We start from the raw sequence: 15,481 nt of genomic DNA, 5'->3' as shown, positions 1-15,481 counted from the left end.
TGGGATTTCTGTTGGGCCATTTATCTGTTCAGAGTTTCTGTTCAAAGTTCATAGGCCTCAAGCCTTAAGCTACCTTGCTGAAGATAATGTCTTACAGGATACAGACCAGTAGGTTTCTTGCATTATTGCTGAATATAATAAAAGCAGTATATAATGGAAAGCAGTGAATATAATACAGACAAGCTAGCCCACTAGGCTACTCTCCTCTTCCTCCATTTGATCCCCTTTGGTCACATCTCCTCTTCTTCAGAATCCTTTCTAATTCTTCCTCCTCCATTTTGATTCCACATGAACATTCCTTCCTCCTCTTCTGTGCAAACACTCATGGTCATTCCTTTCCTCATTTGACCCTCTTTGATCACTCCTTCTCTTCTACAGAATTATTTGTGGTTCTTCCTTCTCTGTGTATGATCTCCCATGATCCTTCCTTCCTCTGCCAAGCACAATCCCTCAAATTCATTCCCCTTCTCTTCCTCCATTCAATCCCCTTTGGTCAGAGCTCCTCTTCTGTAAAATCTTCCATGGTTATTCTGCCTCCATCACATTTCCTCACAGTCATTCCTCCTGCTCCATGCAATCCCTTGTAGTCCTTCATATTCCTCCTCTGAATGATCCCTCAAGTTCCCTCCTCCTCCACGTTTTCCCTCGCAGTCCTCCTCCTCTTGAGCCTTCACAATCCTTCTTTCTCCTCTTTGGTGCAAACCTGCCTGGCCTCCTCTGTCTTAGTTTGATCCCCTGTGATCTTTCTTCTTCCTCTTTCTCCACAGAGTATTTTTGGTCCCTCCTCCATGTGGCCTCTCCTGGTTCACCCCTCCTCCTCTTCCATTAAGCCTCTTGTGGCCCTTCCTTCTCTATGCAATCTCTTGTGATCCCTTCTCCCTCTATATGGGATCCCTCATGGTGACAGCTACTTCTGTTCTCATGTGTGATGTTGCCACCTCATCTTCCACATAGTCCTCATGATCCTTTATCCTTCTCTTTGCCACTTCCTCCTCCTCTGTTTTATCTCTTGAGAGTCCTTCTGCTCCTCTTCCACATGATCCATCTTTCTCATCCTCCATGTATTCATTTGTGGTGGTTGTTCATCACCCCTCCCTCTTATTTTTCTCCATTCTCTCTCCCCAGCCCTGCTTCTGCAGACCGCAGCCTAATTTGTGAATAGATACACACCAGCTTTCCTCAGCTCACTTAGCTCTGCTGCTCTCTGAGGCCAGAATGTTATGGTGCTGCTAGGCGGATGATGACATCATAGATCAGTGGTTCCCCCAAAAAAATTTCTGGCGACCCAGTTGAAACAAAATGTTTATGCCTGCGACCCAATGGAGCTGGGTATGAGGGTTTTGGGGTATGAGAGGAGATCATGGATGGGGCAGAGGGTTGGGGTGTGGGGTGAGGGCTGTGGCACGGGGCTGGGTATGAGGGGTTCAGGGTGTGGAAGGGGGCTCTGGGCTGGGGCAGGGGTGCGGGAGGGGGTCAGGGCTCTGGGATGAGGGTGCAGGCTCTGAGGTGAGGCTGGGGATGAGAGGTTTGGGGTGCAGGAGGGGTGTGACATTCCCCTCTGGTGTTATCTGGATTGGTGATCTGCTAGGTCACTCCAATGCTTGACTCTGGGAGCCAGCCTTACCCTGCTCTGCTGTGAGAATCCCCACTCCTGGACTGTTCACGCACAGACTCTAGCATGTAAACTGCTCCTTGGATTGTTCAATCAAATGACACTAGCCAATATCTCAAGTCCCAGACACAACCCTAGGAGCCTCTGTCTTACAGTGTCCAGTTATGCCAGCTGGACACGGCAAGCTTATATGAGTTCATCAATTTAACAAAGAAATTGATATGTACCAGGCTTCTTATCCCAAGGGGAGTCTCTGACATGCTTCAAACCAAACACACTGCTTCAGGTAGAATAAACAAATAGATTTATTAACTACAAAGATAATTTTTATGTGATTATAAGTCAAAGTATAACAAGTCATATTTGGTCAAATGAAATAAAATCAAAACACATTCTAAGCTGATCTTAACACTTTCAATGCCCTTACAAACTTAGTTGCTTCTCACCACAGGCTGGCTGGTTGCCCTTCAGCCAGGCTCTCCCCTTTGATCAGCACTTCAGACACTTGTGGTGGTGTCTGAAGATGTAGATGGAAGAGAGAGGAAGAGCATGCCAGAGTCTCTCCCTTTTATCATGTTCTTTCTCACCTCTTGGCTTTGCCCCCCCCACCCCTTCCTTCAGAGTCAGGTGAGCATTACTTCATCATAGTCCCAAACTAGCCAAAAGAAGGGGGGTGACTCACTCGAGAGCCCAAATGATCCTTTGTTTCTGCCTAGGCCAGAGTCCTTTGTTCCTGTGAAGCTGGGCTGGGTTTGTCCCATGCCTGTCCTGATGAGGTGTGAACTGCCTCTCTGCTCTTGGAGAGTTTTTGCCTGGGTTTATTTTAAGCCACGAGGATACATTTTCAGCATTATAACTACATACATGAAATTATAACCTATAAAATTACTGTAACAAAAATGCTCAATGCATCATGAGACTTCCTAAGACACCAGAAATGACAAACTTTGCATTGGATGACACACTATCATTTTACAAGGATGAACATGGGGGTGCTGGGTGTTCCCCCGAGGTACAGAGCATCACAAGGGACCCTGGGTTTGGGGGGGCTCAGGGCTGGGGCAGGGGGTTGAGGTGTGGCAGGGGGTCAGGAATCTGGGCTGGGGATGAGGAGTTTGGGGTGCAGAAGGGGCTCCAGGTTTGGAGGGGCTCAGGGCTGGGGCAGTGGATTGGGGTGCAGGGTTGGGGTGCAGACTTACCTCAGGCAGCTCCTGGTCACCGGCACAGCCGGGGTGCACCGTTGACCACGCTGCACCCCAGAAGCAGATCTGACTCCTAGGTGGAGGCGTGCAAGTGTCTCCGTGTGACTCTTGCCCACAGGCACTGCCCCCCCAGTTCCCATTGGCCAGTTGCTCGGGGTGGAGGCAGCACGCAGAGCTCTGTGTCGTCCCCCCCCCCCCAGAAGCCAGACCCGCTGCTGGCCACTTCCGGGGTACAGCGGTGTGGAAAAGGTAGGCCTACCTTAGCTGAACAGCACTGCCAATGGGACTTTTAACATCCTGGTCGGTAGTGCTGACCAGAGCAAGATGACCCAGCGCCTTACAATGCTGCAACCCACTAATGGGTCGTGACTCATGGTTTGAAAAAACACTGTCATATATTTGTTTAATCATTTCTTGTGATAAGGGTTGTCTGTTAGATATGAGTTCCTGACATCACAGTATAGTTGCATGATCTCCTGTAGAAGAATGTAATAGGTGGGAAATTTTCAGCTGCTTAAAATGTGACCACCAACACCCTCTGAAGTTCCAGTTCACTTCACAGTTAGATTACAGAAAAACATAAGCCTAAAACTTAAGAGAAACAGGAATGTCTAATGGTTGGAGCAGGTCTGGCAATCAGGACTCCTGACTTGTGTTTCTGATCTGCTGATGACTCATTGTGTGCTTTTGGTCAAGTATTTTCTCTCTGACTCTCACTATATCTGTACAGTGCTTTGCACAATGGAGCTGCAATCATGACTGTGGTGTTTGGATGTTCCTATAGTACAAGTAATAAATAACAGTAAGAAGTCTATGTCCGTTTTCACAGCTAGCAAAGTCAGGTACACCAGCGTAAAACTAGAGCAACATCATTAGTTCAAGTAAATTACTTAATTCACAGTAAATTAGGTGAAGAAATTCTCATTCCTAGGTTGTTTGTTTTGTTGTTTTTTATATAATTACCGAGATTATTTGGACTACCTCATGATGCAACAACTCTTGACTGAGAATTGAGCCATGATAGTTTTACAGAGCAAATTAGAGATGTCAACATTTTGACCAAAAAAAAAAAAAAAAAAGATAGGAAACAATTATTTAACTGTGTTGCATTTAAAGGGACAAAATCAACTATAGCATTGTGTTATCATCCCCCAAACACTCAATCTTCCTATCTGTCCCCAAAAATCACACCTTCTCCTTTTCTCGTCTACCCATACCATGTCATCACAACCTTCACCCACTTATTTCTCTCTTATTCCCCTCAAATGACTTAGTGGCAGCGTGCTGGGAGGGCAGCTGAGCCCTGATTAGGGGGTGGAGCTTGGCTGAGGATAGGGCCTATAAAAGCGCCCACCCAGCCATGCAGCGGCACAGTTGCAAGCAGCGGCACAGGAGCCGGAGAACAGGGCTGCTAACATGGGAGTTTGAGTGGGAGTTCACAGGGGGAGGTGGAAGGGGAGGCAGGAGGGCGTGGTGCCCAGTGTGCTGTGTTACCCAAGGTGCGGAGGGCACAGGTGAGCAGATGGGCTCAGATAACATCAGCCATGAGCCAAGCAGCAGGGGACACAATGCAGATGATTGCATGTGGCAGCTGCGGTATGTACATGGTCCTAGCGGGGGTGCCTGAACAGAGGTATGTCTGCATGAAGTGCCGCCTAATAGAGCTGCTGGAAGAAAAGATCCGAGGTTTGGAGATGCAGGTAGATACCCTGGTAGAGTTTAGAAGGGGGTTTGAGCAGCTGATGGAGCAAAGGCAAGGAGTGGCTGAAGGGGTACTGGTGGAAGCACGGGCAAGGCCTGGGAGGGGGGAATGCCGGGGGGTGAACAAAAGCAGTGGAAGCATGTGACCATGAGAAGCAGGCCAAGGAAAAGGAGGGCCAGTGAAGGAGAAATAGAGCTCAGGAACAGGTTTGGGTGTTTGGAAAACGAGGAAGGGGTGCAGCAGGTGGTAACTGAAGGTGGGAGAGTGAGGAAGAAGAGAAAAGCGGCTAGTCCCATAGAAAGAGGGGAGGAGTTGATGGAGACAGCACCAAATCTGGGCCCCGGGGAGATACAGGATGGCATAAGGGGGATTATAAAGGAAAATAGGAATGGACAGGGGTTGCAACTAGAGGGATCAGGGGATAGATTAGTAGATCACACGGTCACCAGGCAAAGGCACGTTTACGTGATTGGGGACTCCTTACTGAGGAGGTTAAACAGGCCTGTGACCAGGGCAGACCCAGAGAACAGAAGGGTGTGCTGTCTACCGGGTGCTAAGATACGGGATGTGGACCTGCGGCTGAAAAGGATCCTAAAAGGAGCAGGTAAGAACCCCTTGATCATCCTTCACGTAGGAACAAATGACACGGCTAGGTTCTCGCTGGAGAGAATCAAGGGAGATTATGCCAGGCTGGGGAAGACACTTAAGGAAATCGAGGCTCAGATCATCTTCAGTGGGATTCTGCCTGTTCCTAGCGAAGGGCAGCAAAGGGGTGACAGGATTGTGATGATAAATAGTTGGCTAAGGGAGTGGTGCTATAAAGAGGGCTTTGGGATGTATGGCCACTGGGAAGCTTTCGGGGACAGAAAACTGTTCTCACGGGACGGACTTCACCTAAGTAGGGAAGGAAATAGACTTCTGGGAGTGAGGCTGGCTCATCTCATCAAAATAGCTTTAAACTAGGAATTTGGGGGAGACCGTTGGGAGATGTCCAGTTAATCTCCACACCAGATTATAACATTGAGAGGGAGGACGATGAGATAAGAACGGATATAGCCGGGGGGAAGAGATTGGACATAAGGAGGAGGGGGGGATGGATATTAGACTAATAGGTCATACTGGCAGTACGGTGTCTGTACCAAATTGGATAACGAATGTGAGAGAGGCCAAAAGGCATAAATTAAGATGTTTATACACCAATGCAAGAAGCCTAGGGAACAAAATGGAGGAATTGGAGCTCCTGGTCCGAGAAATGAAACCGGATATCGTAGGAATAACCGAAACGTGGTGGAACGGTAGTCATGACTGGAGTACAGGTATGGAAGGGTATGTGCTGTTTAGGAAAGACCGGATCAAAGGTAAAGGTGGGGGAGTAGAATTGTATGTCAATAATGAGGTAAACTGTAAAGAAATAATAAGTGATGGAATGGATAAGACGGAGTCTGTCTAGGCAATACTCACATTGGGTAAAAGAACTACTAGAGCCTCCCCTAGGATAGAGCTTGGGGTGTGCTATAGACCGCCGGGATCTAGCCTGGATATGGACAGAGAACTCTTTAATGTTTTAAGGGAAGTAAATACTAATAGGAACTGTGTAATCATGGGAGACATTAACTTCCCGGATATAGATTGGGGAACAAATGCTAGTAAATGGTTGTAGGGGACAACCTTGGCTCGAGTGATCATGAGCTAATTCGGTTTAAACTAAATGGAAGGATTAACAGAATTAAATCGGAAACTAAGGTTTACGATTTCAAAAGGGCTAACTTTAATAAATTAAGGCGACTAGTTAGGGAAGTGGATTGGACTAACATATTTATGGATCTAAAGGCGGAAGGCACCTGGGATTATTTCAAGTTGAAGTTGCAGGAGTGTCGGAGGCCTGTATCCCAAGAAAGGGAAAACAGTTCGTAGGCAGGAGATATAGACCGAACTGGATGAGCGAGCGTCTCAGAGGGGTGATTAAAAAAAAAACAGAAAGCGTACAGGGAGTGGAAGATGGGAGGGATCAGCAAAGAAACCTACCTTATTGAGGTCAGAACATGTAGAGATGGAGTGAGAAAGGCCAAAAGCCGTGTAGAGTTGGACCTTCCAAGGGGAATTAAAACCAATAGTAAGAGGTTTTATAGCCATATAAATAGGAAGAAAACAAAGAAAGAAGAAGTGGGACCGCTTAAGACTGTAGATGGAGTGGAGATTAAAGATAATCTAGGCATGGCACAATATCTAAACGAATATTTTACATCAGTCTTTAATGAGGCTAATGAAGGGTTTAGGAATAGTGGCAGTGTGACGGATGGGAATAAAGGAGGGGGGGTTGACATTACCGTATCCGAGGTAGAAGCCAAAGTCAAACAGCTTAACGGGACTAAATCAGGTGGACCGGATGATTTTCATCCAATAATATTAAAGGAACTGGCGCGAGAAATTGCAAGCCCGTTAGCGATAATTTTTAATGAATCTGTAAACTCGAGGGTGGTACCGTTTGACTGGAGAATAGCTAATGTGGTTCCTATTTTTAAGAAGGGGAAAAAAAGTGACCCGGGTAACTACAGGCCTGTTAGTTTAACATCTGTAATATGTAAGGTCTTGGGGAAAAAATTGAAGGAGAAAGTAGTTAAGGACCTTGAGGTCAATGCCATTTGGGACAAATTACAACACGGTTTTACGAAAGGTAGATCATGCCAAACCAACCTGATCTCCTTCTTTGAGAAAGTAACAGATTTTTTAGATAAAGGCAATGCAGTGGATCTAATATACCTCAATTTCAGTAAAGCGTTTGATACGGTACCGCATGAGGAATTATTGGTTAAATTGGAAAAGATGGGGATAGATATGAAAATCCAGAGGTGGATAAAGAACTGATTAAAGGGGAGACTGCAGCAGGTCATACTGAAAGATGAACTGTCAGGTTGGAGGGAGGTTACCAGTGAAGTTCCTCAAGGTTCGGTTTTGGGTCCGATTTTATTCAATCTATTTATTACTGACCTCGGAACCGAATGTAGGAGTGGGCTGATAATGTTTGCGGATGACACAAAGTTGGGAGGTATTGCCAATTCGGAGAAGGATCAGGATATCCTGCAGGGAGATTTGGATGACCTTGTAAACTGGAGTAATAGTAATAGGATGAAATTTAATAGTGAGAAGTGTAAGGTTATGCATTTAGGGATGACTAACAAGAATTTTAGTTATAAGCTGGGGATGCAACAGTTGGAAGTAACGGAAGAGGAGAAGGACCTCAGAGTCCTGGTTGATCGCAGGATGACTATGAGTCGGCAATGTGACGTGGCCGTGAAAAAAGCTAATGAGGTCTTGGGATGCATTAGGCGAGGTATTTCTAGTAGGGATAAGGAGGTGCTGGTTCCGTTACACAAGGCACTGGTGAGACCTCATTTGGAGTACTGTGTGCAGTTCTGGTCTCCCATGTTTAAAAAGGATGAATTCAAACTGGAACGGGTACAGAGAAGGGCCACTAGGATGATCTGAGGAATGGAAAATCTGTCATATGAAAGGAGACTCGAGGAGCTCAGTTTGTTTACCTTAACCAAAAGAAGGCTGAGGTTATGATTGCTCTCTTTAAATATATCAGAGGGATAAATACCAGGGAGGGAGAGGAATTATTTCAGCTCAGTACTAATGTGGACACAAGAACAAATGGATATAAATTGGCCGTCGGGAAGTTTAGGCTTGAAATTAGATGAAGGTTTCTAACCATCAGAGGGGTGAAGTTCTGGAACAGCCTTCCGAGGGAAACAGTGGGGGGCGAAAGACCTCTCTGGCTTTAAGATTAAGCTTGATAAGTTTATGAAGGGGATGGTTTGATGGGATAAAGTGATTTTAGTCAATAGGTCAATAACATGCTATCGCTGGTAATTAGTAACAATGGTCAATGATGGGATATTAAAAGTTACTACAGAGAACTTTTTCCGGAGGGTCTGGCTGGAGAATGTTGCCCACATGCTCGGGGTTTAGCTGATAGCCATATTTGGGGTCGGAAAGGAATTTTCCTCCAGGGTAGATTGGCAGAGGCCCTGGAGATTTTTCGCCTTCCTCCGCAGCATGGGGCAGGGGTCGCTTGCTGGAGGATTCTCTGTGACTTGAAGTCTTTAAATCATGATTTGGGGACTTCAGCAGCTAAGTCAAGGGAGAGAATTATTCCAGGAGTGGGTGGGTCAGCTTTTGTGGCCTGCAGCATGTGGGAGGTCAGACTAGATGATCATAATGGTCCCTTCTGACCTTAAAGACTATGAGTCTATGAGTCTATCACAACCTTCATTTTTATTATTTCTTATTTCTCTCCTATTCCCTTCAAATGTTCTTGTTTCCCTTTCACAATTCTTCAAATCAATCTTCCATCCCTGACTCTCCCCCATTCAGTTGCATTTTCCCTTCATCTGTGATCATCTTGGCAATGATCCCCCCACTTTGTGCCAATAAACCCCCATGCTCAATTCAGCAAAACACCAAATGTAATTTACCTCATATTACACACTCTCCCTTGACCTAGGGAGGTAAATATGAGGGGTGAGTGAATGGGTTCATCCCCATCCTCTCTTACTGTACAAAGGGAAGGGGCATCCATGGTAGATCACATTTACCCCATTGCTACTTAAAGGAGACACCTAAGATAAGTCTGCTTTCACTTCTTGTCTATGATGGAAAGAACACTGTTGTAGCACAGAGGTCTGGGGGGCCCTGAGGAAGAAGGGTCTTGGAATATAAAAGGGCCAGAAGAAGTTAAAACAGTGGGACTGCTGAGATCCTCACATGTCCTCTTCACCAGCCTGGGAGGACTTGGAGGGCTACAATCTACAACCTTCTCACCATGTCAAGATGGCACTTGCGAACAGCAAAGGGCTACTAAGTTGGTCATACTACATTCCTCCTTGTTCACAAGCTCATCCCCTGCTGTTATCACACGGGATGGCACACATCCTTATGCTGATGTTTTGGTCACAAACACCAACAGGAAAAATAAATATCCCTTAAAATGCCATTCATATCATGGAGAAGTGAAATCAAGATTCATGAGCACTCCAAGACAGAGTGTATGGTATGATAAAAAACTTGCACCACAATTTCAGGCCCAAAGTAGCCTTACAGCATCTCTTTAAGTCTTATAATACTACTTAGTTTTTAGCTCTAGATTTCAAAGCACCTCACAAAGGAATTATTAACCCCATTTTACTTATTGCAATTCTAAGACAGAGAGATTAAATGACTTGCCCTTGACCTTGCCCTTCCTAATTCTGGGGAAAATATTCTAGCTTTATTTGATATTTAAATTCCGTGTGTACCGAGAGCATAGAAAGAGGCAAGCTATGAGTTTTCACAGACAGGTAACTACAGCACCATTATGGATTTTTGAAATATAATTCAGCTAAGCTATTTATATCAGGATTGTATAAAGTAGTGCTCTCTCCCTAGGATTTTAGAAACCAGCATAAAAAGGAATAGAGTTAGTCAATTTATATATTGTCAACATTTGTTTCAATTTAACCTTTTTTTGCTATTTACAAATCATTTTTAAAGGATTCTGGTTTCTGTGAATGTAGCTAATATTCATAACTATTCATTCAATAGCTTGGATGAACAATTTTCAGCCCAAAGGCTGATTGAAATCTTTTCAATTCAAATATTCACAGTGTGTGATTGGTCACCTAAGTCACTCAATATATTGCTTTAGTTCCCTGATCAAGTACCTGAAAATTTTGAAAGACGAGAATAACAAAGCATAGGAAGAATGATAAATCTCCTTGTTCATGCACAGAACCCTTTGTCCATGTGAAACAGGGGTTGTTTGTATGAGGAACCACCATTCAGCTCTAACTAGGGGTATATGTTTTGTGCTAGAAAGCTCACTAGAAAGATTTAATGGGATGTCAGATGAAAGCTAGATCAATGTATAAACAAAGGGAAGATTTTCTTCTCAAATGTTCTCTGTAAGACTGGATGGATAGCAACTATTTTTTAAAAATCACTTTTGTCAACAAATTCTTTAAGCCTTTTGCACACATATCAATGCAAGTTGCCATTTCACTTTGTCTCTCCCTGTGACAGAGCCACTACAGGATGGATATATATATATATATCACATTTTCCTAGGTGTTACTATTGGAGTTTGAGTGTCGGCATGTTCAAAGATAGTGGTTTGATTGAATTTTGATACTTCTGTGTTGTCAGTTGCTGAAGGACTCCAAGATGTTCATCTGAGTTTACCATCAGATAATATGGATGTGTTGTGTAGATGGACTACAAAAGTACAAAGAGGCAAAGGGGCATTAGGAGTATGTCGTATGAAAAAAGTGCAAGCCAAAGTCTTGTTTTAGACTGCCAGAATAAATGTACGGCCTAACCTAGGCCATCTATAAAGTATCTATCTAGCTGGACCTAAAACTCTAGTCAATATAGAATCATAGTGTGACGGGTTGGACCCTCCTTCTGGGATGTCACCTGATATACGGGGATTTCACTGAGCCTGCCTGCTCCACTAGCTTGGACTCCCTCTCCCTGTTTTGCTGAATTAGGCTCTCTGGCCTCTGGCAGCACACACCCACAAGTAGGGACGCACCAGCTGCAGAATCACACAGAGTCTGCAAACAGCTCTCTATGAGAAGACGCAGCTATGAAACTGCCCAGCACTCAAGTGCAACTCCCTCCTGGAAAGTACAGCCAAGATAATATTGTCTTGCGCTGTAGAGAAATCTATACAATGTAAGTTCATAAATGTTCCCCCTCCCTCTTGTGTCCCCCACCACAGTTATAAACTGCACAAATTAGGTTTAAAAATAAAAAAGCAAGTTTATAATCTATAAAAGGCAGATTTTAAGTGATTATAAGGGATAACAAAAAGAACAAAGCAGATTACCAAGCAAATAAAACAAAACACGTATATTAAGCTTAAGATCTTAAAGAGATTGGTTTCAAGAAATAATTTCTCACCCTAAATGTTGTTTTAGGCAAGTTACAGAGTTTCTGTAGCTTAGAGTTTCAGTTATTTCTCTTTACAGACTAGACTCCTGTCTTAGTCTGGACTCAACCGCCTTTCTCGCCGCTCGGTTCCTTTGTCTCTTCAGATACTTTAAGCAGTTTTTTTCATGGACAGGAAGGCAATGGAGAAGAGTCCTGTTTGCCTTACTCCCCAGCCTAAAATAAGATTTCCATAAGGTGTGAAACTTTTGTTTCCCAGTCTTACATCCCTCTCCTTTTTGTGGAAAATTACGAGAAGTCCAAGATGGTGTTTAGTACCAGGTGACAGGACCACTTGACCAAGTAGTAGCACAGCTACATTCCAGGATGCCTCTCAGTAAGGAGAGAGATTAATATCTTTAAAGTCTTATTGTTTCTTCCTAATGGCCCATCAAGGCTGATGGCCTGTTGTCTGGTGGGTGTCTCCCAAATACACCCACAGTTGTAATTGTTACATAATCAATATTCCTAACATCAGATACAGAAACGGTACATGCATACAAATTGGATAATCACATTCAGTAAATTATAACTTCTCCTTCTTCGAGAAAGTAACGGACTTATTAAATAAGGGAAATGCGGTGGACCTAATATACCTGGATTTCAGTAAAGCGTTTGATACTGTACCCCATGAGGAATTATTGGTTAAACTGGAAAACATGGGGATCGATATGAAAATCCAGAGGTGGATAAGGAATTGGTTAATGGGGAGAATGCAGCGGGTCGTATTGAAGGGTGAACTGTCAGGTTGGAGGGAGGTTACTAGTGGAGTGCCTCAAGGTTCAGTTTTGGGAACCATTTTATTTAATCTATTTATAACTGACCTCAGAAACGACGGCAGGAGTGGGCTGATAAAGTTTGCGGATGATACGAAGGTGGGAGGCGTTGCAAATTCGGAGGAGGATAGGGATATTCTGCAGGGAGACTTGAATGAGCTTGTGAATTGGAGTGTCAGAAATAGCATGAAATTTAATAGTGAAAAGTGTAAGGTGATGCATTTGGGGATGACTAATAACAATTTTAGTTACAAGCTGGGGACGCATTGGTTAGAAGTAACGGAAGAGGAGAAGGACCTAGGGGTCCTTCTAGACCGCAGGATGACTATGAGTCGACAATGTGACGTGGCGGTGAAAAAAGCCAATGCGGTCTTGGGATGCATTAGGCGAGGTATATCTAGTAGGGATAAGGAGGTCCTGCTTCCGTTGTATAAGGCGCTGGTGAGACCTCATTTGAAGTACTGTGTGCAGTTCTGGTCTCCCATGTTTAAAAAAGATGAACTCAAACTGGAACGGGTGCAGAGAAGGGCCACTAGGATGATCAGAGGAATGGAAAACCTGTCGTATGAAAGGAGACTAGAGGAGCTTGGGTTGTTTAGTCTGACAAAACGAAGGCTGAGGGGGGATATGATTGCTATCTTTAAATATATCAGAGGGATAAATACAATGGAGGGAGAGGAATTATTCCAGCTTAGTACTAATGTGGACACGAGAACGAATGGATATAAACTGGCCGTGGGGAAGTTCAGGCTTGAAATTAGACGAAGGTTTCTGACCGTCAGAGGGGTGAAATATTGGAACGGCATTCCGAGGGAAACGGTGGGGGTGATGGACCTGTCTGGTTTTAAGATTAAGTTAGATAAGTTTATGGAGGGAATGGTTTAATGGTAAAACATAATAGCCAAGGAATACCAAGCAATGGTAGGTAAATAGTATAATGGCTAACAGGGGTCAGGCTAGAGACTCTTGCCTACATGCTCGGGGTCTTACTGATCGCCATATTTGGGGTCGGGAAGGAATTTTCCTCCAGGGTAGATTGGCTGAGCCTCTGGAGGTTTTTCGCCTTCCTCCGCAGCATGGGGCAGGGATCACTAGCAGGAGGGTCTCTGCCAATTGAAGTCACTAAAACACAGGATTGGGGACTTCAACAGCAGAGTCAAGGGAAGGGGTAGGGATGGTTTTGCAGCATGCAGGGGGTCAGACCAGATGATCATAATGGTCCCTTCTGACCTTAAAGTCTATGAGTCTATGAGTCCTGGGTCAGTGTTTTTGTTCAGTGATGTGTGGTTGCTGGTGAGTATTTGCTTTATGTTGTGGGGTTGTCTGTAAGCGAGGACAGGTCTGTCTCCCAAGATCTGTGAGAGTGAGGGATCATCTTTCAGGATAGGTTGTAGATCTTTAATGATGCGCTGGAGAGGTTTTAGTTGGGGGCTGAAGGTGACAGCTAGTGGTGTTCTGTTATTTTCTTTGTTGGGCCTGTCTTGTAGGAGGTGACTTCTGGGTACTCGTCTGGCTCTGTCAATCGGTTCTTTCACTTCAGCGGGTGTGTATTGTAGTTTTAAGAATGCTTGATAGAGATCTTGTAGGTGCTTGTCTCTGTCTGAGCAATTGGAGCAAATGCAGTTGTATCTTAGATCTTGGCTGTAGACAATGGATCGTGTGGTGTGTCCTGGATGGAAGCTGGAGGCATGTAGCTAAGTATAGCGGTCAGTAGGTTTCCGGTATAGAGTGGTATTTATGTGACCATCGCTTATTAGTACAGTAGTGTCCAGGAAATGGACCGCTTGTGTGGATTGATCTAGGCTGAGGTTGATGGTGGAATGGAAATCATTGAAATCATGGTGGAATTCCTCAAGGGCTTCTTTTCCATGAGTCCAGATGATGTCATCAATGTAGCGCAAGTAGAGTAGGGGAGTTAGGGGACGAGAGCTAAGGAAGCATTGTTCTAAATCAGCCATAAAAATGTTGGCATAGTGTGGGGCCATGTGGGTACCCATAGCAGTGCTGCTGACTTGAAGATATATATTGTCCCCAAATGTGAAATAGTTGTGGGTGAGGACAAAGTCACAAAGTTCAGCCACCAGGTTAGCTGTGACATTATCGAGGATAGTGTTTCTGATAGCTTGTAGTCCATCTTTGTATGAAATATTGGTGTAGAGGTCTGGGCATTTTTAAGGTCCAATTTGGGGATTTGCAGAGACCTTTTCCCCTTAGAAGTTCTTCCAATTATGGGCATGCTCGGTCTTCGAGTGTTTCAAAAGCATCTATAGAGATCTACCTTGTCTATGAAAGTTAAGTATAGCTAGAGTCCAGGCTGGGGCTTATCTTTGACCCCTTCATGATGCAATCAGCCTGCACCTGGTCTGTTGGGTTCTTGTTGGGGAGAGAGAGGTTCACAAACTGTCTTCATCCCAGTGGCTCTTTTTCAAGAGTCAGCTAACTCTGAGGCACATCATCCTCTCTCCTGGTTGCCACTGCTTGAGTGATCAACTGTGCCTTTTAAGTTCATTTCCTCCAGGTGACAGAGACTTTGCAGGTGTGCCTGTTCAGTACCAGCTGAGCCCAGAAGAGCTCATTAGCTTTTTCCTAATTGAGATGGTGGTGTGCTCCATCACAGAGGACTACACAAAAAGAGCCTGTGTTCTGGGACTCCATCCCTGAAGTGTTGGGTGGAGAAGGCACAATGTTTCTGTGTATGTTTGCTGTAGTGGCATTACAATACTCGTGTCTAGCACATCAGTTATCCAAGGGGATGGGGAGTATCTACTATGTGGTTTGGTGAATAGATAGCAATTGGTGTACTCCCTAAAGTTTAGAGATTCTAATGAGCCCCTCCAAAGTTTAGATGAGAATTCTGTTTTTTTTTTTTTTTTTTTTTAAAACATTGGGGCCTATACACTTTTTAAGAATCAAATAAAGACTGATAGCAGCTCTCTGCCATTAAGTACTCCTCAGCTGGCTATGAGAGAAAAGAGGCCTTTCCATTCACTCTCATACATAGCTGATGTAACGTTGAGGCTGACAAAGTTCTGGGTTCTCGCTCCTTTTATCCAGTTTTTGTTTCCACAAAGGCAAAATGAGAATATTTTAGCACTGGATTCCTTGAGGTCTTGTCTACACTGGGACTTTGCCCTAATTTCAGCAAATTTTGACCAATCTCTGTTATAGCTGCACTGGCGCAAATCCCTGGTGTAGGCAGGCAAAATCACTGTAAATCACA

This window comes from Malaclemys terrapin, chromosome 1 (assembly GCF_027887155.1).
Source record: "Malaclemys terrapin pileata isolate rMalTer1 chromosome 1, rMalTer1.hap1, whole genome shotgun sequence".
In the NCBI taxonomy this organism is placed as follows: Eukaryota; Metazoa; Chordata; order Testudines; family Emydidae; genus Malaclemys; species Malaclemys terrapin.
Note: the sequence above shows the minus strand (reverse complement) of the source record.